Consider the following 26,342-nt stretch of genomic DNA (forward strand, 5'->3'; position numbering starts at 1 on the left):
TATAAATGAGGTGATGTCTGAAGGAAACAACTAACAAAAGAACAGGAAACAACTCACAATAGAACCTCAAGTGAGATTATGTTGCAGCATGATTTGACATATTTAACCAAACCATATAAACAACTAACTTCTAGTGTTTTGCAGGAGATCAGAAAATACATAAACACATCAGATTCAATATTTTCAAGCAAATCAGAATTGGACATAATACTCACAAGTATCCTCTCTGAGAATGTGGCATGGCTCTAGAAATGGATCTCCATAGAAAGGTCAAAACTTTAGAAATGGGACCCATCAGATGGTTTATCTGTGCATAGCGGGTCTTTATGTCCTTTGTAGGGAGGAACCCGATGGCATATTTAATGATTTTCAATCAGCTCAAACAAAAACAATCATTTTCTTCCTTTTCCAGATGATTCTGGAAAGGAGAAAAGTCCATTGTGAGGTGTTCATGCTGGTGTGAAAGAGGACTATCCTTTCCCCTTCTCAAAGGCTACAGGAGTTGATGCAATCCTCTTGGAGAATTTAATGCATAGATATCCTAAATATTTTCAGCTTACAATAGTGGATAAGTGTAATGTCCCCTTCTCAGTGATGTGCATTCAGTGGTCCATTGGCCTATTCTGGAGACCCATAGGCTATTTGGAAAGGAGAATTAGGGTTTCCAACTTTTGTGGAGTTTTGCACGAGCTTTTTAGGGTTTGTCAGGAAGGAATTCTTCAGTTCTGCTTATGGTTTCCTTCTGGATTTTCCATGAACTCTAGGGTGGCATAACATGCATTTGATTCTTTGGTGAAGTCAGAACTTACTATTTTTAATAAGTTAAGGTTTGGCTATTTGGATGATGCAGTTCCACTAAGCCTTCTAAGCTCTCTCTAGGTGCGAAGATTATGTTTTTCAGAGCAGTATTTCTTCACTTACTATTTTTAGTAAGTGGTCATGTTGAGCATTTCTATTTTTAGCAGTCTCAAACAGGGTCCTGACTCGGCACAGTTCAGTAGTCTTTATCGCACAACTTCATCCTTGATTTTGGTATTAATCAATATTGGAGTTATAAGTTATTTAATTAAATATTAATTCCTTATCCTAAGGTTTGATATTTAATTATTTTTATTACTGATTAATTGTGTTATGCGCAACTTAGGAAAAACATCTATCTACCAGCAATATTGTTATTTTCCTAAGTCAGTGGCATTAAAAAGGTGGCGTTGAGAAAGATGAAATATTTCATGTTTATATTATTTTATATTGCAAAGTTGTCACCTAGGAAAAAGTTTGAACTTTGCCTAAGGAGTTTGGGAAAATTAACGCCATGTCTAGGGGAGGCTATGACATGAAATGAAATTGAATTTCAATGGTTTTGGGCGCCATTTGCATTTGAATTTCAGAGGGAAAAATCTATAAATATAGGTGCTTGGCCTCTCATTTGGGATCCAAAGAAATTATAATGTTATGCTGTCGGAATGATTCCAGACTTCTTCGAGGGTGAAAACCTCCTAGATTATCCATTGTAGTTTCGAGTGTGAGACATCACTCCTAGCTGAGGTTCGTTTGTGTGGATTGCATGGTGTTCTAGTGGATTGCGTGTGTGGTTTTGGAGAGTTGGTTTGCTGCTGTAATTTTCCAGATTTGTTGTTCCCCTGTGGCTGAAGCAAAGTTTCGATCATACCTCCCTGCCTGAGCGACTTATCATTCTGGGTACTGGCTCGAACCATTTCTATGCTATTGGTGATATATGTTGTAAGTTTGCAGCCCCTTATTCGGAGTCTTAGATTTTATAATGCAAATCAAACTTTTCTAGCTTAGGTGTGGGTTTTGGGAGTGCTTTGGGATGCATGCAAGGTGTTTTGAGGTGTTTGGTAGCTCTTTTTCAGTGTGTTCTTAGTCGCTTGGTGTCTAGTGTCAGTTTGGGTGTGTTGTGGGGTGTGTGGAGTGAGTTTGAAGAGAGTTGGAAGCATTTTAGTGAGTTTATGTGTTGCTGGTTATGCATTTCCAGCCTGCTGTCTTTTATATCAAATTTTAGGAAGTTGGTGTTGAGTTAGTTTGATGATAGTTATCTCATGTGATCAGCATTATACTTCTACTCTATCTTTCCTCTCTATTATAAGGTTAAGTAGTATTACTACTAACCGTTTTTGGATTGTATTCTCCATGTCCCGTTGAAAAGTGGAAGAGGCTGGCTTGCCGCCTATATCTGATATATTGTAACTCAGTCCTCCCGCTGCATAAGTGGTTGAGTGATATTTGTTGTAATGATCCTTCTGCTGCATAAGCGGTCGAGTTGAGCTTGTTTGGTGTGTTCAATCCTCCCGCTGAAATATTGCAGTAGAGTGATTTGTGTTTGGAGTACTTTCTCTTGGTTGGTTTACCGCCAAGTTCCTTGCTTTCCTACTGGATAAGCGGAAGGGGCTGGCTCGCCACCCATTATTGTATTCAGCATTTCAGCAGACTATCACTAACGATCCCCTGCTACCATATGCTCTCACCCTCCCAGTCTGGGCTCTCGGTGATCAAAAGGTGTAGGGTTCAGTTTAGTTGTTTGGATTTCATTATTCTAACCCTAACGTGTGACTGGTGTGGTTGTGATATCGCTTTAAAAATCAAAAACAAAATTGTGGGAATATTACAATAAGGTCCTAGTGGTGGATATATGGGACTCTTCCTCAACATAAGAGGCAAATTCTCTCAGGAGTTTGACAGTTATTGGCTTCTGCAAGAATAGGTGGACCTTGGCAGGGAAGATTAAATCATTGGAGGCAGGGTTGTGGAAGGATGAGGTAAAAGTTTTCACTATTCCCAAAGGGCATTTTGTGCTTGTTTTCCCTCTCATGTCTTCAATAGGAAGCTTTATCTTCTCCATCGTGGCTCCATCAGGACTGGAAGAATTTTCTTTCCCCATGGCAAGACCTTTTCCATGCTCTTCCACTGCTTCTCTTTTCTTGGAGGCCTAAATATAGCTCTATGGACTCCCCTTAGAATTATGGAGTGAAAAATGACCCTAAAACTCTTAAGTAAATTGCATACTATGTCTGTGGACTCAAGATTTTCAGATATCTGAATCTCCTGCTTCTGATACAAATAATTTGATCTATTCATTCAAACTCATTTGCTCAGGAGATAAATTATAAGAAGTTCCCATTCAGGTGTTTCTCTTATCGCAAGGTAGGCTATGTTGCTAGCTCATGTTTTATTAGACAATCAATGCCTTCATCAAGGCAATCACTTTGTCTTCCTCATGGAAAGGTGTTGAGTCACAAGATTATTTTCAAAGAACAGCAGGATTTCCTCCATTACTGAAACTGCGCTTGGTTATTTTCTAAGGATCCCTCCTCCTTTATGGCTTTCCCATCTCAGAGACTACTAATGGTTCTTTGGAAAATAGACCCAACAGCAATGATGTGAATCCCTCCTCAGAGACTTTGACTTTTGTGACAATTATTGCTTCTTTATAAGAACAGACATATGAAGGCCTCTCTCCTAATATCCCAGATTTTCAACAGAACCAAGAAGTCATGATTGCTATGGAAGATGGGGAATGCCCTTCATCTCAAAGTAAATTCAAGAACCCTAACGATGATGAGGTTTTCATTGCAAATCATGAAGTTAAGACTAAGCTGGAAACCTTGGGAGGCATTACAATTACTAAGATTGATTTGGAAGCCTCTATCAAGAGAAAGATAAAAAGAGGTAGGAAAATAGTTTGATAGATTTCGAAGATTCTACTTTGGAAGAAATTGGCATAGGCTCTCACCAAATGATGGATGTGTATTTATCTTCTTCACATTGGAGGGGTGGGGGCCCTCCCCTAGAGAGATGATCCTTTTTTGGATCATTAAGGGCTTGGATGCCCCTAATAAAAGGTTAGTTAAACACCAGCTTTCCTTGCTCAAACTAGATGTGGTCCTCCTTCAAGAAACTAAAATGGTAGAAGCTATGATTTTCTCTATTTTGAGCTCTTCATGGCTGAGATGGAAGGGACTAATAGTGGATGCTTGCAATGCATTGGGAGGCTTGTGCAGTCTTTGGAATCCTTTGTCTATTTTTTGGAGTTATTAGCAATAAAAGTGATTGGTTGTGTTGTTCTTTCAAGGGGTTGTAGGAAGATCTATCCATTTTCCCAATTAATGTGTACAACCCTAATAGTATTATTAGAAAGCAAAGAGTGTGAGATGAGGTATAGCAAACTCCCAACATCTCTCTATTTTGGACTCGCAATTGATTTTGATTGGGGAAGACTTATAATCACATATATGGTTCCTTGGATAAGTGTGACGGTTCAGCAAAGATCACCCAATTAGAAGTGGATTTTAAACATTTCATTTTGAGAGATAACCACAATGATCTCATTCTGACATATGGGGTCTTTTCTTTGAATAGCAAGAGGAAACGTTTCTGCCATGTTGCTAAGATTGGATTGCTTTTGGTCTCCCTTGAAGTGTTGTCTCAAGATTCATTTTAAGAAACATCTACCCTTCCTATTGCTGGTTCAAAACGTTACCCTATTCGCCCCAACTTTTTTTGCAATTTTGCTTGTCCAAGGGGCCCTTTCAAATTTGAACTTAAGTGCCTTCAAGATCATAGATTGCTTCAGAAAGTTGGACAATAGTGACCTCTTACCCCTCTGTCCGGCTTGATCATGTACAAGTTCCACCTTAAACTCGAGCATATCAAGCATTGTATCTTGTCTTGGAACAAAGATGTGTTTAGGAATATCTTCATAGAAAAGGCTGAAAATTTTCAATACCTCAAATCTGTAATATCCTAGATATTTTTTGTTTTGTTTTTAGGACCAATAATAATCATCAACCAACAGATAACCCGTTAAGGTTAGAAAACATAAACTCAAAGCTTGCTAAAAAATGCAACCCTTCCACTTTCTGATCACCAAGTGCCCAATATGGGAAGGTGAGAGCATACGGTGAATAGGGGATCGTTAGATCTCAAATCTACTGAAAAGATAAGTGAATACAATACTGGGCGGCAAGCCAGCCCCTTCAGCTTATCCAGCGGGAAAGCAAGAAACTTGGCGGTGAACCAGCAAAGAGAAACATACAACAGACACAAATCACTCAACTGCAGTATTTCAGCGGGAGGAATGAATTACAAACAACTCAACTCAACAGCTTATGCAGCGGGAGGACCATTACAACCAATCATCACTCGACCGCTTATACAGCGGGAGGACTGAATTACAATTTAACTGAAATAGGCGGCAAGCCAGCCTCTTCCACTTTTCAGCGGATGAGAGTTTACAAGCCAGAATGGTTAGTAGTACTACTACTTAACCTTACAACAACAAAGAGAGTGAGAGTAGAAGAGTAATACTGAACAACCAAAATAAATAGCATGAAATTTTGCTTACATCAAATCTGCAGGCTGGAAATGCAAAACCAGCAGCCTATGAACCCACTAAAATACTCATAACTCTCTCAATACTCACCCAATTCACCCCAAAACAGTTCTAAACAAATACTATACCAGCAACAATGAAAACAAACCCAAATTGAGCTCCCAAAATACTCTCATTTATTTGGCACGCATCCCAATGCACCTCCTAAACCCAACACCTAACCAGAGAATTTTGATTTGCATTATAAAATTCCATACTCAATGCAAGGTGCTAAAAACTTACAAGATGAATCGCCAGTAGCTGGAAAGATGGATGAGCCGGTACTCAGAATAATGGAATCGCCTAGCCAAGAGGTATGAGCAAAATATAGTTTCAGCAGCTCCACGACCAGCAACCAGAAAACACTCCAATCCCACACAAAACACTCCACAATCTGCAAACTCACTCACCAACAGCACTGGAAAGACAAGGACACAACTAGGTACTATCTTCCAAGTACGAAACTGAGACTTAGCTAGGAAGCCACACTTCGAAGCTCAGATTTTTCAATCGCCAATCCCACAGCATAACGATGCAATTTCATAAGATAACCAAAATGAGAGCCCAAGGCTCTTATTTATAACCTCTAACTCCACCAAATTCAAATGCAAATGCTCACAAATTCATCTTTCCCATTTGCATTTCATTTACCCAAGTGGACCCCAAGGATGGCGTCATTCCTCAAGTCAAACCTCACGCCAAGCAGCAAGGACCATGATTTGACTTAGCAAACACTTTGTTGAAATAAATAGCATCTCCCATTTTAATGTTGGTGTCCCCCTTCCAGACATAAATAATTCACCAAGCACTTAGGAGACATCATGTTATGCATAATTTCCCAAAGTCATTAATCAGTAGCAACAATAATCAAATTAATTAAATATTAAACCTTAGGATAAGGAAAAAATATTTAATTACATCACTTATGACTCCAATACTGATTATTAACAAGACCAAGATGAAGTTGAGCAAGGAAGACCACTGAACTGCTGCAGGATCAGGACCCTATCCACTGCCAAAAATAGAAACACTCCATACTGCCACTTACTAAAAATAGTAAGTCAAGAACTACTGCTCTGAAAAGCATGATCTTCGCACCCAGTGACAGAGCATGGAAAGCTCAGTAGGACAGTATCACCAAAACAGCCAACCCCTGACTTGCTAAAAATAGTAAGTTTTCACCTCATCAATGTTTGACCCTAATTCTTCATTCCACATAGCCTACGGGTCTCAAGAATAGGCCAATGGACCACTGGAAGTACATCAACGAGAAGGGGACATTACAAAATCTATAAGCTCAAGATTTAAACTTTTGAGTTTGATTGGTAGTCTTTCAGAATAGGAGCAAGCTTTATTTCATCATCACCTTATTTTATTGAAGTTGGAAGTTTTATGGAGGAAGAAGTCTAGATACAAATGGGTCCAAGTGGGAGAGAGAAATTCAAAATATTCTCATGTAGTGACTTCAGCTCGATGTCAAGTTAACAAAATGTATTATGTTTAATCTTCAATATGCACCCTCTTGACTACCCCACTAGATATGGAAGATGAAGCTACCCTTTACTTTCAAGCTATATTAAAGCACTAGAGAATATAGATCCAACATTGCATGCTCCTCTATTGGAATGTATTCCTTATATCATTTTAACTAAGGATAATATGGTCCTAATGGCACCTTTCTCAAATGATGAGATTTAAATTGTGGTTTGGCACTCAAAACTGACAAAGGTCTAGATTGAGATGGCTTTCCAATTGCATTTTTTTAGGTTTATTGGGATATTGTGGGAAATGACATTGTAGTTAATCTTAATGATTCTATAGTTTTTGGAAACATGTTAAAAGTATTCAAAAATACCTTCTTGGCACTAACCATCAAGAAAGCTAAACTTTCTTCCTTTGTGAACTTTCACCCAATTGCCCTTCGCAACACTACCAATAAGGTCATATCCAAACCTATAGCTAGAAGTTTGAAAGTTCTACCCTTTTTTATTCTTCCCGAACAAGGAAGTCGTGCATGGCCATCAAATTCTAGATGGTATCATTTTTACTCAAGAAGTCTTATAGTCGCCTAATACTTCCAAAGAAAAGGCAAATGTGAAAATTAGGACATTGCCAATTCTTATGATCATGTTTACTAGTCCTTTTTAGCTTGTGTTCTAAATGCCTTTGGGATACTAGAAAATTGGATAGCTTGGTGCTTGCATATTGGTACAAAATTTGGGTGTTCTATAATGTCCACTTACCAACACTAGTCCTTTTGGATGACTTTTACCCTATTTCAAAAGCTCATAGGCTAATTAGAGACAGAATAAGGGTTTCCATCTTTTGGGAGGTTTTCAGGGGGTTATTTGCAAGAATCTGACAATTTTCTCTTTGGGTCTTTCTAGGTTTTCAAAGAGCTTTAGAATGGTGTGATATGCATTTCCATTAGAGGAGATTTCTAGACTTACTATTTTTAATAAACTTTCGACGGCAACATGAAATGTGCTTAAAAGGTGTTTGAAGTCACTATTTTTAGCAGTATGGTACAATCGTACAACACTTTGTTTCTAATTCTAGCAATCCGGTTTGAGGGTGGTTTATCTAGGGTTCTTGGAGTTCGTTTCTAGAAGGTAATAACTGAAGTTATTTTATAATTCCAGGTTGCTTTATGACCCCCACGCCTAGACTCAATGACTTTTAAGTTGTTCTCAAAAGATGTTCTCATGTGGGTATCCAAGTTGGGAATATTTTTTGAATTTTATTAAGTTATTTGTGCACATGAAAGGGGACGTCCAACTTGGAGGGGAAAAAAGAAATTTGAATTGCTGGGTTTTGAGCCCATAAATACAAGGTCCCTCCTCTTTTGGTATGCTATTTTTTTTATAAAGAAGTGTTGCTGAAATTTTTCAGAGACTCTTGCTTCAAGGTTGAGTGCTTCCTAGCTTCTTCCAACTTCGAGTTTGAAAGATAACTCCTCGCTGATTGTGGTGCAGCTTCACCCAGAGGTTGCCATGGAATTCCAACGGAGATGTTTGCTCAATCATTCAGTTTTGTGTGGATTCAATGTTACCTAACTCGTGTGAGTGGTGTTTGTTTGGTTTTTGAAGTGTGAGACCCTATATGATGACTCAAGTTTATACTCATCGACTGGAGGTTTGGTCCGATTTTTGTGGGTATTGGCTTGTTCTTTCCCAAAGATTTGGGCACTCCTATGCCCAAGGTTTCGTGATTTTTGATGAAAACACTGATTTTTGCTGCCCATTGTACCTTTTAACTAACCATACCATCTTGCATGGGCTGCATTGGGATTTGTGTCATCTACTATGTTGTTGGTTTGGAACTTGGAATGATTGGAAGTTGGACACCCAACCCTTATGGTGTTTCTGATTTCAGTTTGAGCTCATTTGGAGAAGAACCAAGGAAGTTATGATCATTTGAAGCTTTCTAGGGTTGCTAGTTAGAAAGATCAGTTTGCAACTGTTGCATATCAGATTGGGTATCACTGTCCTAAACTCCTATTTTCATCATAATTTGTCAAAATTGAGTTTGGGATTGATTCTCTAGCTTCTTGAACCATAGCAATAGTGTTTTCTTATGATGCTTCGTTGTTAGCTCTATTGTAATTCACTGTTATACTAGTACTAAACACTGTTCCTTAATTTTCAGATTTTGAAGCTAACCTTGTTACCCACTGAATAAGTGGAGGTGGCTGGTTTACCACCAATCTCTCATTATATTACTTTCAAGCATTTGATATTAACACTCCCATTGAATAAGTGGTCAAGTTTAGCCTTTGTATTGCCCACTAAGAAGTGGAAGTGGCTGGTTATACCACCAAGTTGTATTCCCTTTCATTTTCCAGTATGTTTTTCCAAGTTGTTATCTAATACTGTCACTGAACAAGTGGTTGAGTTTGTTAGATTTTCTTATGCTAACGTTAACGGGTGCAAATTCTTGTGTTTTACAATGCGAAAAAATTAAGGGGATATTCTAGTGGTATCAGATCTAGTCTTCCTGTTAGCTTGTGAATTCAATTGACAATAATTGTCTACGATTGATATTGAAAGCAAATACTATGACAGAGAACAAAAAAGACAACAATTTCAGATTCCTTTAGTTCCAATTGAAGAGACATTCTCAGAAGTTATCAGAAACCATGTGGGAATAGTTGAAAGAATGGCCGAAAAGGAAGCAGCCTCAAAGGACTCTCCTGAAGTCAGAGCAAAAAAGAAGTTTGATGCTATGTTAGACATGATGGCCAATTTTCTTGCTAAGATGGATTAGAATATGACTCTTAGTCAACAAAACCATGGGGCCAACGCAAGTACTTCCAATACAAATACCAATGGAAGGAATGTGGAATAAAATGTGGAAACACCTAAAGGATCAACCCCTAGGCCACTTCAACCTACATTCATATAAAAGGAGGTACCACTGGTTGAAACTGAAACACCTTTGGTGGATGAAGTGAGGAATAGCTACATGGAGTATGTTTCTCTCCCCATTGAGATCCGAGACATTCTCTCATTGGACCAGTACCTAAGCCAAAAGAAAATAAGAGGAGGTGGAAGATATGAGAATCACACTCCTCCGATTCCAAGAGACTACCGGCAAGACCTTGGTAGAGTCACCTTAGCTCACTATGATGGAAGTGACAAGTGTTCAGCTAGATCGTGGGTTCAAAAATTGGATAACTACCTATCATTAAGGCCTATGCTCAAAGAAGATGCTATCAAGTTTGCTACTTTACATTTGGATGGGGCTGCCAATGAATGGTGGTATCATGGTTTGGTCACTCTTGGCCATAATGTCGTTGTCACCTATGAGGAGTTTACCAACAAACTCATTGAAAGATTTGACACCAAGGATCCTGAGGTGAAATTTCGTGAACTTGCCCAACTAAAACAGCAGGGTTCACTTGACACATACATTACTGATTTTTAGAGGATTTCTATGATGGTCCCTAACATCACCAAAAAGAGGCTTGCAATTCATTTTTCAGGACTAGAGGAACCATTGAAAGGATGGGTCAAGGCATTCGATCCACCAACATTGGCTCAAACAATTAAGAAATTCCGAAGTATGGAGTTGGCTGCCCCAAAGTCAAAATTTCAGTCCAAGTCCTTCGCTCATAAGAAGGACAAGAGGTTTCCAAATCAGACCAAGAAGTTCCCTTCTTGGATGGATGATGAGCTTCGAAGGAAGAATTTGTGCTATACTTGTAAGGAACCATGGGCCCCTAGTCACAAGTGTTATGTAAAGGGAAATGCTCATTGCTTGGAAGCCTATTCTGCTAATCGATCAGAATCTGATTTTTCAGAACAACAGGTTGATTTGATGGAAAGTGAGTATGAAGAGGTTTCGGAAGAAGTAGAAGAAGACCAAGGAAGTGGAGGTGTAGTCGCCCAACTTTCCAGTTTCCACAAAAATGAATCTTTCAAGGTTAGTGGGGTGCTTGGGGAGCATCGTATTATTGAGTTAACTGATACCAGAGCAACACGTAATTTCATAAACGGAATGATAGTTGCAAAGAGAGGCCTCACAACAAAAGAATTTGAAGATTTCAAGGTGATGGTGGCTGATGGTTCTACTATCTCTTGCAACCAAGAGATCTCCAATATGTCTATTTGGTTGGGTAACTACAAAGTCAAGAATGGCTTCTATGTTGTTATCCAGTGCTTGGCATACAATGGATGCAATCTATTGGAGAGATCATCTTGAATCTGCAAACCATGGAGTTGAAGTTCTCATCAGAAGGAAAGAAGGCAGTGTTAAGAAGGATGTCAAATGGAGGCCCTCGTATTGTGTCTTTCAAGAGGATGGAAAGGCTGGCCTGTCATGATCAAGTAGAATGGGCAGCAGAGTGTTTGATCATGCCATCCAATCCTACAGAGGATAAGAGACATTACCATCCTGATGTTCAAGAAATAATCACCAAACAGAGTAAGATGTTTGATAGTTTACCTCCACAAAGACCTCCAGAAAGGGGGACTAAGCATATCATTGAGGTTAGAGAAGGAGCCAAACTAGCTCCATACTAGTATCCGTAGAAGCAAAAGGACAAGATAGAGAAGGCCATCAAAGAACTCTTGGATATGGGATACATTCACCCAAGCAAGAGTCCCTTCTCTTCTACAGTACTTCTACTAAAAGAAAAAGGATGGGACTATGCACATGTGCATAGATTACTAAGCTCTAAACCAAAATATGATTAAAAACTGCTATTCTATACCCAAGATTCATGAGCTCATAGATGAGTTACATGGAGCTGTCTACTTCTCCAAGATTGATCTTAGATCAAGGTATCATCATATCAGAATGAGAGAGTCAGATATTGAGAAGACAACCTTCAAATTCCACTTTGAGCATTTTGAGTTTCTAGTCATGCTTTTCAAGTTGACTAATGCGCCCGCTACCTTTCAGTCTTGTATGAACATGATATTTCAGAACCAGTTGAAGAAGTTCGTGCTGATCTTTTTCAATGACATCCTCATCTATAGTAAGTCATGGGAAGAGCATCTCAAGCACTTGGAGGAAGTTCTTAGCATTCTGGAGTCGGAATCTTTATTCATCAAGGAGTCCAAATGTGAATTTGGAGTGACCAAGCTACTTTACCTTACACATGTGATCGGCTCTATAGGAACTCCTATTGGTTCTGACTTAAATTTTCAGTTTTAAACACTTAAGAATTTTGTCAAACACTTTGCAAAAAACCCCTTTACTTGTTGTTTCTATGTTTCAGTCTGATAAAGATTGCTTGAAATGATGTCAAATGTGATTTAAATGTTGTCAAATGGTTACTCAGATGTCTAGGCAAAGAACCATAATGCAAATGCAATTCTTTTTGTCTTTATGAATGCATATAGATGACCCACACTATGTAAATATGCATCTACAACAACTAGACATTACTTCAAACAGTTGGCATGCAATCTATTATGCTGTCTATGAAGATTATAACCATAGGCATTACATCAAACATTTATCATGCTACCTCTCCTTCCTTTCATTGATGTTCTACCTCATTACAATACTAGCATAGAATGAGCAGCCTAGACTATTGGCCTTACAATGATTTCCCAATGCTACACAAGTCTGATATAAAATGATCATCTATAGCAGCCTCCTTAAGGTCTGATATAACAATTCATTGCCTAGGAAACAACACTAAATGCATGAAGTGACTATGAAAGAAGCTGATTATGAAGCCTCCACAATCAATGAAGGCCTGGCATCCCTAGCTCATGCAATGAGGACTCCTGGATGCCAAATCGATGCACAAAGGTAGCCGCCCCTGTTTCAGACCTGAATCTTTATACAATGAATTATTTGCAGCCTTTATGCCATCTATTGTGCATTAAACATGACGCCCAAGATAGCAAGAGTAATCGATTAATATTATACTCACAATCTGCAAATAGATGAATGTCTGATATAAGAATCGATGATTGTCAGTGTGTTTCTGAAACCCATGATTTTCTCCCAAGTGAATATGAATATTTGCGCCACTAATGCCTCCAATAATTTGCTTGTTTGATTCCAAAATTCCTCTATTAATCCAAATGTGAACTCCGTTTGAATTCACCAATCTTGAAGGAATGGGTTTCCGTCCAGCCTTCACTAATTCCAAGGGTTTTTGTCCTTAGAATATCTAGTCATTGATTTCCAGCAACCAAGGAGAAATAGTTTCAATATCCAATTCTCATTACAACCCTCAAATGAAAGGATAGCCTTGCTTATATAGCTTCTTAAGTCGTTGAATGCTTGTACTTTTAGCAATGTGGGATAAAACATTCTTTACTTTTAATTCCTCCTTATGCAACTTATCATAAAGTCATTCAATGCTATAATGGCCCCACTCTTAATGACATTTTATACAGTTAAATAATAACTTTATAATATAATCTTTAGCAAATAATATCATTAAATACCATTATAATTTTAATCTCATTAATTACTCATAATTTCTCTGTCCCGTCAACCATTGTTCCTGCTACACATCCAACTGCCTTACTAAAAATAGTAAGGGTCCCTCTCGATCAAATACTAACTTACTATAAATAGTAAGTGTGTGAAACAAAGTCAAACAAAGGCCAAATTGAACCAAACAAAGAGCAATCCTGAACACTTATGACCTCCGGAATAGGAATAAGCCTTCTGCACTGCCAACTGGGACCCTCTAACCGTCAGTCTTACCCTACGAGGGCCAATAATAGGCTAATTCAATCATAAACCATATCATCCCAAAAAGAGGACATTACAAGCTCTAAGGGGGTTAGTGTTGATCTAGAAAAAATTAAGGCAATCTTGGATTAGCCTCCTCTAGAGAACCTTACTCAATTGAAAGGTTTTTTGGGACTTTGTGGTTTTTACAGAAGGTTTGTGAAGGGGTATTGTCATATGGCTGCTCCCCTTACTGATCTCACCAAAAAGGGGGCATTTGCATGGTCAGAAAATGCACAAGTGGTCTTTGATAGATTCAAGTAACTCATGAGTTCATGTCTCGTTTTGGCAACACCAGACTTCTCCAAACCATTTGAGTTGCAATGTGATGCTTCAGGGGAAGGAGGTGGAGCTGTATTAATGCACGACAAGCATCTTATTTCCTTTCTAAGCAGGAAGTTGAGAGGATCAGAAAGAACATACTCGATCTATGACAAAGAGATGCTTGCAATCATGCACGCATTGGCCAAATTCAGACAATATCTAGTGGGAAGTAAATTTGCGGTGAAGACTGATCACAACAGTCTCAAGCACTTCATGCATCAGAGGGATTTGAATGAGAGGCAACAAAAATGGGTGAGTTAGCTCCAAGCTTATGATTTTGACATTGAGTATGTCAAGGGGAAGAACAACATTGTGACTGATGCTTTTTCAAGAAGGCCACATTTGAGTTTGTTGGTTCATATTACTACTGATTGAAAACAACAAATTGTTGCAGAGTATGCCAAAAATCAGTTTGCTACTAGTCAAGGGTATTTTGCATGATGAAAGGTATCAATGTTGCAAGGTTGATCAAAATGAGCTATTGATGTGTTGTCATTGATGTCAACATGCTTTGGTTGTCATTAGTGACTAATTGGTATAATTGATGTTGAGTTCTCTATGCAGTTTTGTTGAGAGATTTTATTTGCATATCTTCTATATTGTACATCTATTCATGCAGTTTGGATATGTTGTTAAGAAGTGTTTAGAGATGTTATATTCTGGAATTGGTGCTCTAATTGTTGTGCTAAGGAAGTTGTGTTTACTAGTATGTTTGATAGTGTTTGACAATGTTTCCGTATGAAATGCATGCTCCACATTTCTCCACATTATGGTTTTTGGTGTTGTGGTTTTGGAGTTAAGTTGATAATGTCTTTAGCTTCATTATATTCAGTTAGCATGTGTTCTTGGGCTTCAAAAGCATGGTTTTAAGATTCAATGGTGTTTACTCTAGATTTGGCCAACCTCGGGTGTTTACAATTCATATTAGTTATCTGATGATTATAAATTGTTGTATAACGTGTTTGATGTTTATTTTGGTCTCAGTTCAGATGTGTTGTGGTCCCCTTTACATTTTTTTCCACTACGAGAATGTTTGGTGCCAACCTAATTTAAGTTATGCTCGGTTGAGATGCTTAGCCGACCTTGGGAGACTTTGCATATGTGAGGATGATATAAATAGATGTGTTGTGAAATAAAGAGGGTGTGATGAAGATGCGTGAAAGAGGATCTATCTCCCTGATTGTTTGGTGACTGGTGTTTGAGTTGGTGAAAAGTATGAGCAATATTTTCGGCAAGTCAGTTTGAGCAGTTGGTCTTCCAAGCATTTTTTGTGCAATTTTTGGCAAGGGTTCTTTAGCTCAGTTTAGTGACTATTTCTGGCAGGGCAATTCTCTTAGCTTGTTTCCCCATATCCTTGGAGCTTGTTTTGGCAGGTTTAGTATTTGATGAAAAATGATGTTTTAAATTAAATTATAACTTAAGGCAAAGGTTGGACGATTTATTTTAAAGGGATTGCTTAAGTTATATTGATATCTAGGTAATTTCCTTAATTATATCTTGGGCGATTTATTGTTGAGGAAAAATAATTTATAAAGTGAAATATTAAAAAGGCAAGATGGACGCCTTATGGAGAAATAAGTTAATTTTATAATATATTTCACTTATCTACCTTGGATGCCACATTATGATTTTATTGTCATTTTTATAAAGTATATTTGCTCCTATGAGAAGGCCAATTTGGAGAAAGGAGCAATGAAATGTAATTTAAAAATAACGTGAAATGAATGTGCATTTGGGTTTGGCATTCATTTGGAGGGAAGGTGAATTTGAATTTGGAGACACAAAGTCTATAAATAAGAGTGTTGGGCTCTTGTTTTTGGTATCCAAGAATTTTTTAAATGAAATGTTGCCAAAATGCAAAGTGAAAGCTTCGGGGAACGCTTACCTCCTAGCAATAGTTTGATTTCTTCCTTGCAATACAACAACTAGTCGAGCCAGAGACTGCTCTTCATTCAAAGGAGTGAATTGAAGATAATGTTGCAGATTTATATATTAGATTTCTGATTTGTGGGAGTGTTGTAGTGTGTTCTTGTTGCTAGTTGCGAAGTGTGCTGAAGTGGATTTTGGGTCGGAGGTCTCAGTCTCCTCGTTCTGGGTATTTCATCATTCTTTCTTTATGGTTTAGGCGATTCATTTTGCAAGTTTATAGAGCTTAAAATTGTGTTTTGGATTTTATTTTTGCAAAATCGTACCTTAGTTGGTCGTACCATGTGGCTGAGTGCTTTGGAATGCGTGCATAAATGATTGGGGACAGTTTGCCATGTTTTGTTGTCCTAGGAATGATCGCCTACCTCCTAGTGATCATTTGCTTTCAATTTCGTGTCATTTGATTAGGAATTGGGTGTGTTGTGAGTGTTTTAGTGGGAATTGGTGTTGCTGGTTTGTGTGTTTTCAGCGTGCTGGGAGTATATCAAAATTAGAATTTTTGGTGTTTGGAGTTGGTTTTGGGGTGTGTGAGTTCATTGGTGCGAAGAGAAAGGACTTGGTTTCATTTGCAGTTGTTGGTCATGTTATTGCACTTGGCTCATCACTCTTATATGCTATGATTCATATTGTAATGCTGATAGTAGTACTAACAGCAGTTTCTATTGTTCTTTCTTATCCCACTGCATAAGTGGAAGAGGTTGGCCTTGCCGCCTATCTTTGGAATAGTGATTTCCCTTAAATTGTAATCCACATTGTGCATTGTAAAGCTGGTTAGTAGTACTAACAACTATCTAATTGGATTATTGCTCTTAGTCTCACTGCATAAGTGGAAGAGGCTAACTTTGCCACCTATTTTGAATATTGTAATACTATCCTCCCGCTGCATAAGTGCTAGAGTTGATTGTAATTTCATTTGTAGTCCTCCCATTGAACAAGCGATTGAGTGATTGCATTCTTCAGTTCTTTAGCTTGTCCTTGGTTGGTTTACCGCCAAGTGATTGCATTGTTTTCATTATCCTGTTGTCTAAGCGGAAGGGGCTGGCTTGCCGCCCGAAGATTGTGGTCATTTTCAGTTATTGGCATCTAACGATCCCCTCGACACTGTATGCTCTCACCCTCCCAGATTGGGCTCTCGATGATCAGAAAGTGGAGGGTTTCTTTCAACAGCATTTGGTTTTCATTTCCTAACCATAACAAGTGTTGTGTTGAATGTAATTGTGGAAAAAATTAAGGGGAATATAACATTCGTACCAGAGCTAGTTTTCCTGCCAGCCTGTGTGTTCTGAGTGATCAAAGTTCTCCTTGAGTGACAGAGAAACAGTGGTGGATTCAGTGGCAAAGAGAACATCAAATCAGAATGACGCCAATGGGGTTGTGGAGAGATGTAATGTCCCCTTCTCAATGATGTGCTTTCAATGGTCCACTGGCCTATTCTGGAGACCTGTAGGCTATGTGGAATAGAGAATTAGGGTTTCAAATGTTGGTGAAGCGAGAACTTACTATTTTTAGTAAGTTAGGGTTTAGTTGTTTGGATGATGTTGTCTTACTGAGCTTTCCATGCTCTGTCCCTGGGTGCAAAGATTATGCTTTTCGGAGGTGTAATTCATGACTTACTATTTTTAGTAAGTGGCAGTATGGAGCATTTATATTTTTGGCAGTGAACAGGGTCTTGATCCTGCAGCAGTTCTATGGTCTTCTTTACTCTGCTTCATCCTGGTTTTGTTGATGATCGGTATGGGATTCATCAGTGATTTTATTAAATATTATTTCCTTGTTCTAAGGTTTAATATTTAAATATTTGTATTTACTAATTAAATGTATTGAGGATGAATTAGGGAAAAATAATTATCTAATATCAATGTGTTATTTTCCTAAGTCAATGGCGTAATATTTGGTGGCAATTTGGAATGATAAAACATCTCATGTTTTATATTATTTATGTTGCAAAAAACGTCACCAAAGGTTAAGTTCGAACTTTGCCTAGGAAGAAGGGAAGTGGGCGCCATGTTGGGTGGAGACTTGAAATGAAATGAAAGGAGTTTGAGTTGAGTTTGGGCACCATTTGCATTTGAATTTGGGGGAGCATGAAGTTATAAATATGAGCCTTGGGCTCTCATTTTGGCATCTTGAAAAATTGCATCATTATGATGCCGGATTGGCGTACGAACTTTGAAGCCTCGGAGTGTGGCTCCCTAGTATTACCAGTTTCGTACTTGAGATATAGTACCTAGCTGAGTGGTGTATTCTTGTGACATTTTCAATGCATATTTCAGTATTTTCGAAGTGTGGTGTGTTTTCTGGAGTTGTTGGTTTCCCTGTGGCTGAAGCAAGTTTTCGATCATACCTCCCTGCCTAAGCGACTGGTCATTCTGGGTATTGGCTCAAACCTTCTTTATGCTATTGGCAATATATCTTGTAAGTTTGTAGCACCATATTTTGAGTTTTAAAATTTATATTGTAAATCAAAATATTCTAGCTAGGCATGGGTTTTGGTGAGTGCATTGGGATGCGTGCAAGGTGTTTTGGAGTGTTTGGTAGCTCTTCTTTGGTTTGTTCTTAGTTGTTGCTTGTCTAGTGTTGGTTTGGGAGTGATTTGGGGTGAATTGAAGGAGATTTGAGTGAGATATGAGCAATTTAGTGAGTTTATCGGTTGCTAGTTATGCATTTCCAGCTTGTTGTTTTTGGTATTTAGTTTGATGATCATAATCTCATGTGTTCAACAATATACGTCTACTCTCTCTTTCCTCTCTATTGTAAGGTTAAGTAGTAGTATTGTTATCAATAAAGCTTGCACCCTCACAAAAGTTGTTAACTTCAATAACCTATTGAAACATGGGAACACTTCCAGGTTGTGGGTGACCTAAAAATAAAGTGGACCTCCAGAGCAAGCTGGTTCTTTCTAACTGGCATTCACCTAAACCTAATGATTTTGCTGAGAAAAGAGAAGGAGAACATAAAAATGAAACTACTATCTAACAAGTGATACACCAAAATGAATATCTGAAAATCTGGGCAAACTGATTCACACAAAATAACTAGTAATAAAAGGAACTCTTGCACAACTCAGAAAACTCATAACCTCTGCATTAACACTTCATAAGAAGGCTGTAAAAATAAGAATCTCAGAAGGAGAAAAGATGTTTTCTCACAACATGAGGTTACTCTTATAACTGGCACAACCTATGACCTGCAAATAATTAGAAACTCCTGCATAAAGGTGCTGACAGCAACACAATCACAAGGATAAAAGACATCACTTGAAACTGCATTAGCACTAAGCACACAAAAAACAAAAAATTTGAGAAGGCAAAATATGTATTACTGTCAAAAAGGTGTTACAAAGCTTAACAAAACTCTTTGAAACTGGTTACAAACTCCTTCCTTTCTGTAGAGAGAAATATAAAAATTACAGTCTGCAAGAAGCAAAGGTCAACACCCTTGAAAAAATTAAGTCCTGTTGTATATATGCTTTTACAAAAGGTAGTCAAAAGGACTCCACCTCCTCTTTTGACATGACAAATCTGCCTGCTCTCTGATTTTTTACCATTACAATGGTGTTGTATGTTGCTTCCTTTTGAAGATTTTGGAAAGCTCACCGTGCACATTTTATACTGCTATAATCCTGCTTATGGCTGCTATATTGCAATAAGTCTGACGATTGTGTTTGTTCCAGGCCTCTGTATGCTATAAACTCTTGAATTAGTCACTATCACGGTGGCTGCCCTTAAAAATTTACACTACCAAACCTGTCTCTTGTGAATAATATGATTGTTTGGCGAGATAGGCATTATCCCTACTTACCAGTCAATGTACTAATGTTCATGGCTCCATACTTTCAATAAGTTCATTGTCTGGAATCTTTGCACTCTTGTCTGACTGTGAAGTGAATGGATTCTGTATTTTCTCTGTGAGATAGTCATCATGCTTTGATCTGTGCTCTTTGTTCCTTTTGCTTGAAATAATGAACTATCTCACTCTAAGGCTGCTATTGTTGATTGCCATTAAAGATTGTTCACTGTCTTAATGTGGGCTCACTGAGAATGTAGCGTTTTGGCAAACAACAAAAATAACTTTCCAGCTTCTTTTCCTTTATATTTTGACAATCTTTGTATTGACTGTTATTGTCAACTGGATCAGACCTCTGCTCCATTGTACCTACTTAACAATGTCCTTTGGAAACTCACATTTAATGCTCTTAAATGCTTTGATTGGGCTATTCACCGTGTATTATGATTCAAAAGACACCAAACATATCATAATATCTTTGGGCTGCATGTTGTCTGTAACTATTAATTGATGCACTAGGCTGCTTTTATTTGTCACGAAGTCATATTGTTATCCTCCTTATATCCATCTCATCTCAGGTCTATCCCTCTGTAAATAATTGCAAACCCTTTTGTGACTACATTACTCTGAAACTATATCCTTGTTGGGTGTACGGCCGTGCTTTGATGGTATATGATTGCCTCGCTATTTGTAGTTGTTCTTGAAAAATTATGGTTCGCTGCTATGTGCATACTGGAAACCATGTCAATCATTGCAGGATGACTGCATCATTATTTAAAAGACAGATACATGCTTTCCTCTTAATTATTGTAATGGTATCTATTGTTGTTCATAGAGTGTTTAACAATTTTCTCTGATTTTATTTTACTGAGACAAGCCTAGTTATGATTTTGACAGTAATGTCTGTCATTGAACTTATGAAGCTGTTTTTTGCTTTGATTTAACTGTACTTGTCCTAGGACTGCTATGTACCTTGCCCATTCTGTAATAAATAGCATGTTGGGCTCAACCCTTGTGGGAGCCCATTTCACCCCACATGCTGAAAATGAACATGATCAGATTTGTAGCTGCACATGAAATAAAATATTAGATAAAAATATGCCTATGTATGATGATTTTCTTGATTTCTTCTGATTTGATATTTCCCCTTCTGAGATTCCTCTATGATGCTAATTATATGCATCTGATGCACTTTAAGATTTACATATACATGCATGTGTTAGTATATATGTTAGGAATGTAATCAGCCATTGCTTAGAACAATATGTTCTAACTCATTGTATTTTTTTTAATGCAGGTACTAGAAGGCAGACGCAGACAAGGACGAAGCAGCAATACAAAGGCAACCTGAAGGCTACTCCAACCGTACCAGTCATTCAGGCAATATTGGTTCCACTCTCAACATGCTCTCTTTTCTTTTGTACTCATGCATACATGTTTATGTATCTCTTTCTTGCCCCAGTTGCGTATAGCTAGTCTCACGGCTCTTTGCGTGAGACACGTGTTTGAATATCAATAAAAATACCTCTTTTTTTCAAGAGGAGATGTCTCTTTTTTGCTGCTATGAACTAGAAGCATTGAAATATAATCTTCAGTTCACTCTCTCTTAGTGCACTTGGAATGCAATATAGCAGAAGTAATATGTATCTTTGCTCCATCTTGTAAAACAAGCAACTTAACCTATTTTTCAGCTAGAAGCGAAAAATAGGTAACAAGTACTACTAACCGTTCTAGATTGTATTCTTCATATCCCGCTGAAAAGTGGAAGAGGCTGGCTTGCCGCCTATATCTGATATTTTGTAATTCAGTCCTCCCGCTGCATAAGCGGTTGTGTGATATTGGTTGTAATGATCCTCCCGTTGCATAAGTGGTCGAGTTGAGTTGTTTTGTAATTCAGTCCTCCCGCTGAAATTTTGCGGTAGAGTGATTTGTGTTTGAAGTATTGTTCTCTTGGCTGGTTTACCACCAAGTTCCTCGCTTTTTCACCGGATAAGCGGAAGGGGCTAGCTTGCCGCCCGTTATTGTATTTCAACAGTTTAGCAGTTTATCTCTAACAATCCCCTGTTACCGTATGCTCTCACCCTCCCAGTCTGGGCTCTCGGTGATCAGAAAGTGTAAGGTTCCTTCCAGTTGTTTGGATTTCATTATTCTAACCCTAGTGGGTGATTGGTGTGAATGTGATATTGCTCTGAAAAAAATAAAATTAGTGGGAATATTATAGTGATATCAGAGCTGGTTTTCCTACCAGCCTGTGAGTTTCAAAGTGGTCAGGGTTCTCCATGAGTGATAGAGACGTCCGTTACTACAACAAAGAACAGAAGAGATAGCAGTTTTAGATTCCTTTAGTGCCAGAAGAAGATACCTTTTCAGAGGTATTAAGAAACAGAGGGAAAGAAGTGGATTCTGCAGATTCAGTGGATTCAATGGCAGATAAGGCTACAGAACAAAATGAGGCACCTGATAAGAAGGCTGAGAGACAATTCAATGCCATGATGGATATGATGTCTCAATTGCTGGCCAAACTTAACTAGAATGTTGTTGGGACCCCTAATCAACCCAACAATGGACCGGAAGGCAGTACTTCTAATGCTCCTGTAGGAAATGGAAATGGGAGTAACAATGGGAGCGACAGTGGAGGTTCAGCCCCAAGACTTCTGCAACCTGTCGTCCTACCAAGAGAAGCACAGCAAGCTGAAATTGAGATACCTACAGCTGATGATATAAGGAACATCTATATGGAGTATGCTTCTCTTCCTGGAGAGATCCGAGATATCCTCACCCTGGATCAGTTCATGAATCAGAAAATGAAGCGAGGAAGGAGGAATGACAATAGATTTTCTACCCCAAGAGATTATCAACAAGCTCTTGGAAGGGTGACTCTAGCACATTTTGATGGGAGCACTAAGAGAATAGCTAGAGCATGGGTGCAAAAGTTGGACAATTATTTGTCCTTGAGGCCTATGCCTGAAGAAGACACATCAAGTTCGCTACTTTGCACTTGGATGGAGTGGCCCACGAATGGTGGTACCATGGGTTGGTCACCCTTGGTCATAACTTGATCACCACATATGCTAATTTCACCAACAAGCTCATTGAAAGGATTGATATCAAGGACCCGGAGGTGAAATTTAGAGAACTTGCTCAGCTCAAACAGCAAGGTTCTTTGGACACTTTCATAATTGAGTTTCAGAGTCTTTCAGTTATGGTTAGCAACATCTTAGAGAAGAGGTTGGTGGTCCTATTTACTGAGGGACTTGAAGAACCATTGAAAGGTTGGGTAAAAGCCTTTGACCTGCCCACCTTGGCTGATGCAATCAAGAAGGCTCGAAACATGGAGTTGGCTGCCCCAAAGAACAAATATCAGTCCAAGCCTTTCCCTTTCCGAAAGGATAAGAAGTTTACAAATCAGACCATGAAGTTTCCTTCGCGAATGGATGATGAGCTCCGTCAAGAGATCCAGAGGAAGAATCTTTGCTATTCTTGCAGAGAACCTTGGGCCCCGGGGCATAAGTGTCATGGGAAGGGCAATTTGCATCAAATGAAGTGCTATTCTGCGGATGGATCAGATTCTGAAATGTCATAACAACATACTGAAATTGAGGACAGAGAGTATGAATAGGCTCCTGAAGGACCTGAAACTGAGTCAGAAGACAGAGTGTGGTGGCTCAACTCTCGAGCATTCACAAGAATGAGTCCTTTAGAGTTCGAGGTGTGATAGGAGAACATCGTGTCATTGCTCTCATTGTTGCAAAGAGGGGCTAGTGGCAGAGAAAGTAGAAAGCTTCAAAGTCATGGTAGCGGATGGCTCCACTATATCTTACAACTGGATGATTTCCAACATGTCTCTAAAGTTGGGAAATCATGAAATTAGAGATGACTTTTTTGTGGTTAGCATTGGTGGGATTGATGATGCGGTCCTCGGGATTCAGTGGTTGAGATCTCTTGGCGAGATCACATTAAATTTGCAAACCATGGAGCTGAAATTCATGTTTGATGGGAAGAAGGTGGTATTGAGAAGAATGTCAAATGGTGGTCTTAGAGTTGTTTCATTGAAGAGGATGGAGAGGCTGATCCACCATAACCAAGTGGAGTCGGTAGCAGAGTGTTTAATAATGTCGTCAAATCCATTAGAAGACAAGGGCAGTTAGTCACCAGACATTCAAGCATTGATCATAGACAAAAGTAAGGTCCTTGGGAAGCCATATCTTGGTAGATCTCCTGAGATCATGGTCATGCCTTCCAAATCACTAGAGGAGAATCGAAGCTATCCCGAAGACATCCAGGCTTTGATAACCAAGAGAATTAAGGTGTTTGAGAATCCACCTCCTGGTAGATCTCCTGAAAGAGGTGCAAAACACATCATTGAGCTTGAAGAAGGAGCTAAGCCGGTTATGACTTCTCCATATCGGTACCCCAAGAAGCAAAAGGATGAGATCGAGAAAGCAATCCAGGAATTGCTTGACATGGGTTACATACGGCCAAGCAAAAGCCCATTTGCTTCGGCTGTTGTCTTGGTGAAAAAGAAGGATGGGACCATGTGCATGTGTGTAGATTACTGGGCCCTGAATCAGAAAACTATAAAGAATTGGTATCCTATTCCGAGAACTGATGAGCTACATGGTGCAGTGTTCTTCTCTAAGATTGATCTTAGGTCAGGGTATCATCAGATTAGGATGAGAGCTTCAAATGTGGAGAAGATTGCTTTTAGATGCCACTTTGGGCATTTTGAGTTCCTAGTCATGCCCTTTGGCTTGACTAATGCCCCTGCCACATTCCAGTCATGCATGAACAAAATCTTCCAGAAACAATGGAGGAAGTTTGTGCTCATATTCTTTAATATACTCATATTCAACAAATCTTGGAAGGAGCACTTACAACACTTGGATGAAGTGTTGAGCATATTGGAATCCGAGTCCTTGTTTGCAAAGGAGTCCAAATGTGAATTTGGATTGGAAGAATTGCTCTACCTTGGTCACATTATCAGTGCAGGTGGTGTGAAGGTAGACCTTGAAAAGATTAGAACTATCATTGATTGGCCTCCTCCTGAGAACATAACACACTTAAAGGGATTCTTGGGTCTTTGTGGCTTTTATCGGAGGTTTGTGAAAGGATACTCTCAGTTGGCTGCCCCCCTCACAAATCTTACAAGGAAAGGAGCTTTTGAATGGTCAGAAAAGGCGCAAACAGTATTTGATCAGTTTAAGGGGATCATGAGTTCCTACCCTGTTTTGGCTCTACCTGATTTCACCAAGCCTTTTGAATTGTAGTGTGATGCATCTGGAGAAGGTTTTGGTGCAGTCCTCATGCAAGACAAGCATCCTATAGTCTTTGAAAGCAGGAAGTTGAGAGGGCTTGAAATACTATATTCGATATATGACAAGGAGATGCTTGCCATAATGCATGCCCTTACAAAGTTCAGGCAATATCTTGTGGGGAGTAAGTTCGTTGTTAAGACTGATCATGACAGTCTTAAACATTAATGCATCAAGAAGATTTGAATGAAAGGCAACAGAAGTGGGTGAGTAAGCTACAGGCTTACGACTTTGATATCGAGTATGTCAAAGGAAAGAATAACATAGTGGTTGATGCCTTGTCCAAAAGGCCCCATTTGAGCTCACTGTGAGAGCTTACTGCTGATTGGAGGGAGTTGTTGCTTGTTGATTATGCCAAAAATCAGTTTGCAACCAGTATCATAGAGGGTTGAAAAGTACAAATTGGTTGAGGGGTTGATTCTATACAAAGGAAGGATCTTCATTGTGGCTGAATCTAAGCTGAAGGAGAAGATTTTGAAGACTTTCCATGACATTCCCCTTGCTGGTCACCAAGGTTACTTCAAGACATACATGCAGATCCGAGAGAGATTTTCTTGGAAGGGACTAAAAAATGATGTTTTGAGGTACATCAAGGAGTGTCATACATGCCAGAGAAACAAAGATGAGTACACTCTGCCAGCTGGTTTGTTACAACCCTTTCCCATCCCCAATCAAAAATGGGAAAGTAGATCCATGGACTTCATCACTGGGTTGCCACGGGCTCAGGGGAAGGATAGTGTTTATGTGGTGGTGGATAGACTAACTAAGTTTGCTCACTTTTTCGCCATCACCAACTCATTTACAGCAACTCAGGTTACTGAAGTGTTCTTTCGGGAGGTGTTCAGGTTACATGGGTTATCGAAGAACATTGTGAGTGATAGGGACAACAAGTTCCTAAGTGCTTTTTGGTAGGAGATTTTCAAATTATGTGGTACTGTGCTCACTCCAAGCACAAGTTATCACCCACAAACTAATGGCAGACCGAGATAGTGAATAAGTGGTTGGAAGGATACCTTAGAAACTATGTGTCGGAGCAGCAGAATACATGGGTGAGATGGCTTCACCTAGGAGAGTATTGCTACAACTCCTATCACATGTCCATCCGGATGTCACCATTCATGGAACGATATGGTTATGAAGCTCCTAGCTTCGTTGACTTGGTATTTGGTGATAGCAGAACCCCTCAGGCGAAGGATATAATGCAACAGAGTCAAGATATTTTGAGGATTCTAAGGGACAATCTCCAACATGTGCAGAATCTGCGCAAGTTGTATGCTGATCAGCAGCGAATTGAGAGCACCTTTGAGGTGGACGACATGGTTTATTTGAGGCTCCAACCTTAGAGACAGTCTACTCTCAAGAAGAGTGGAGTTGAGAAATTGAAACCACGATTCTATGGG

At 39.0% G+C, this 26,342-nt stretch overlaps 1 pseudogene; it reads right to left on the reverse strand.

The window, feature by feature from the left end:
• The window catches only part of LOC131060190 (SNF1-related protein kinase regulatory subunit gamma-like PV42b), an 88,269-nt pseudogene that overhangs the window by 33,769 nt on the left and 28,158 nt on the right, over nucleotides 1–26,342 (reverse strand).

The sequence above is a fragment of the Cryptomeria japonica genome, chromosome 7, assembly GCF_030272615.1.
Source record: "Cryptomeria japonica chromosome 7, Sugi_1.0, whole genome shotgun sequence".
Classification (NCBI taxonomy): domain Eukaryota; kingdom Viridiplantae; phylum Streptophyta; class Pinopsida; order Cupressales; family Cupressaceae; genus Cryptomeria; species Cryptomeria japonica.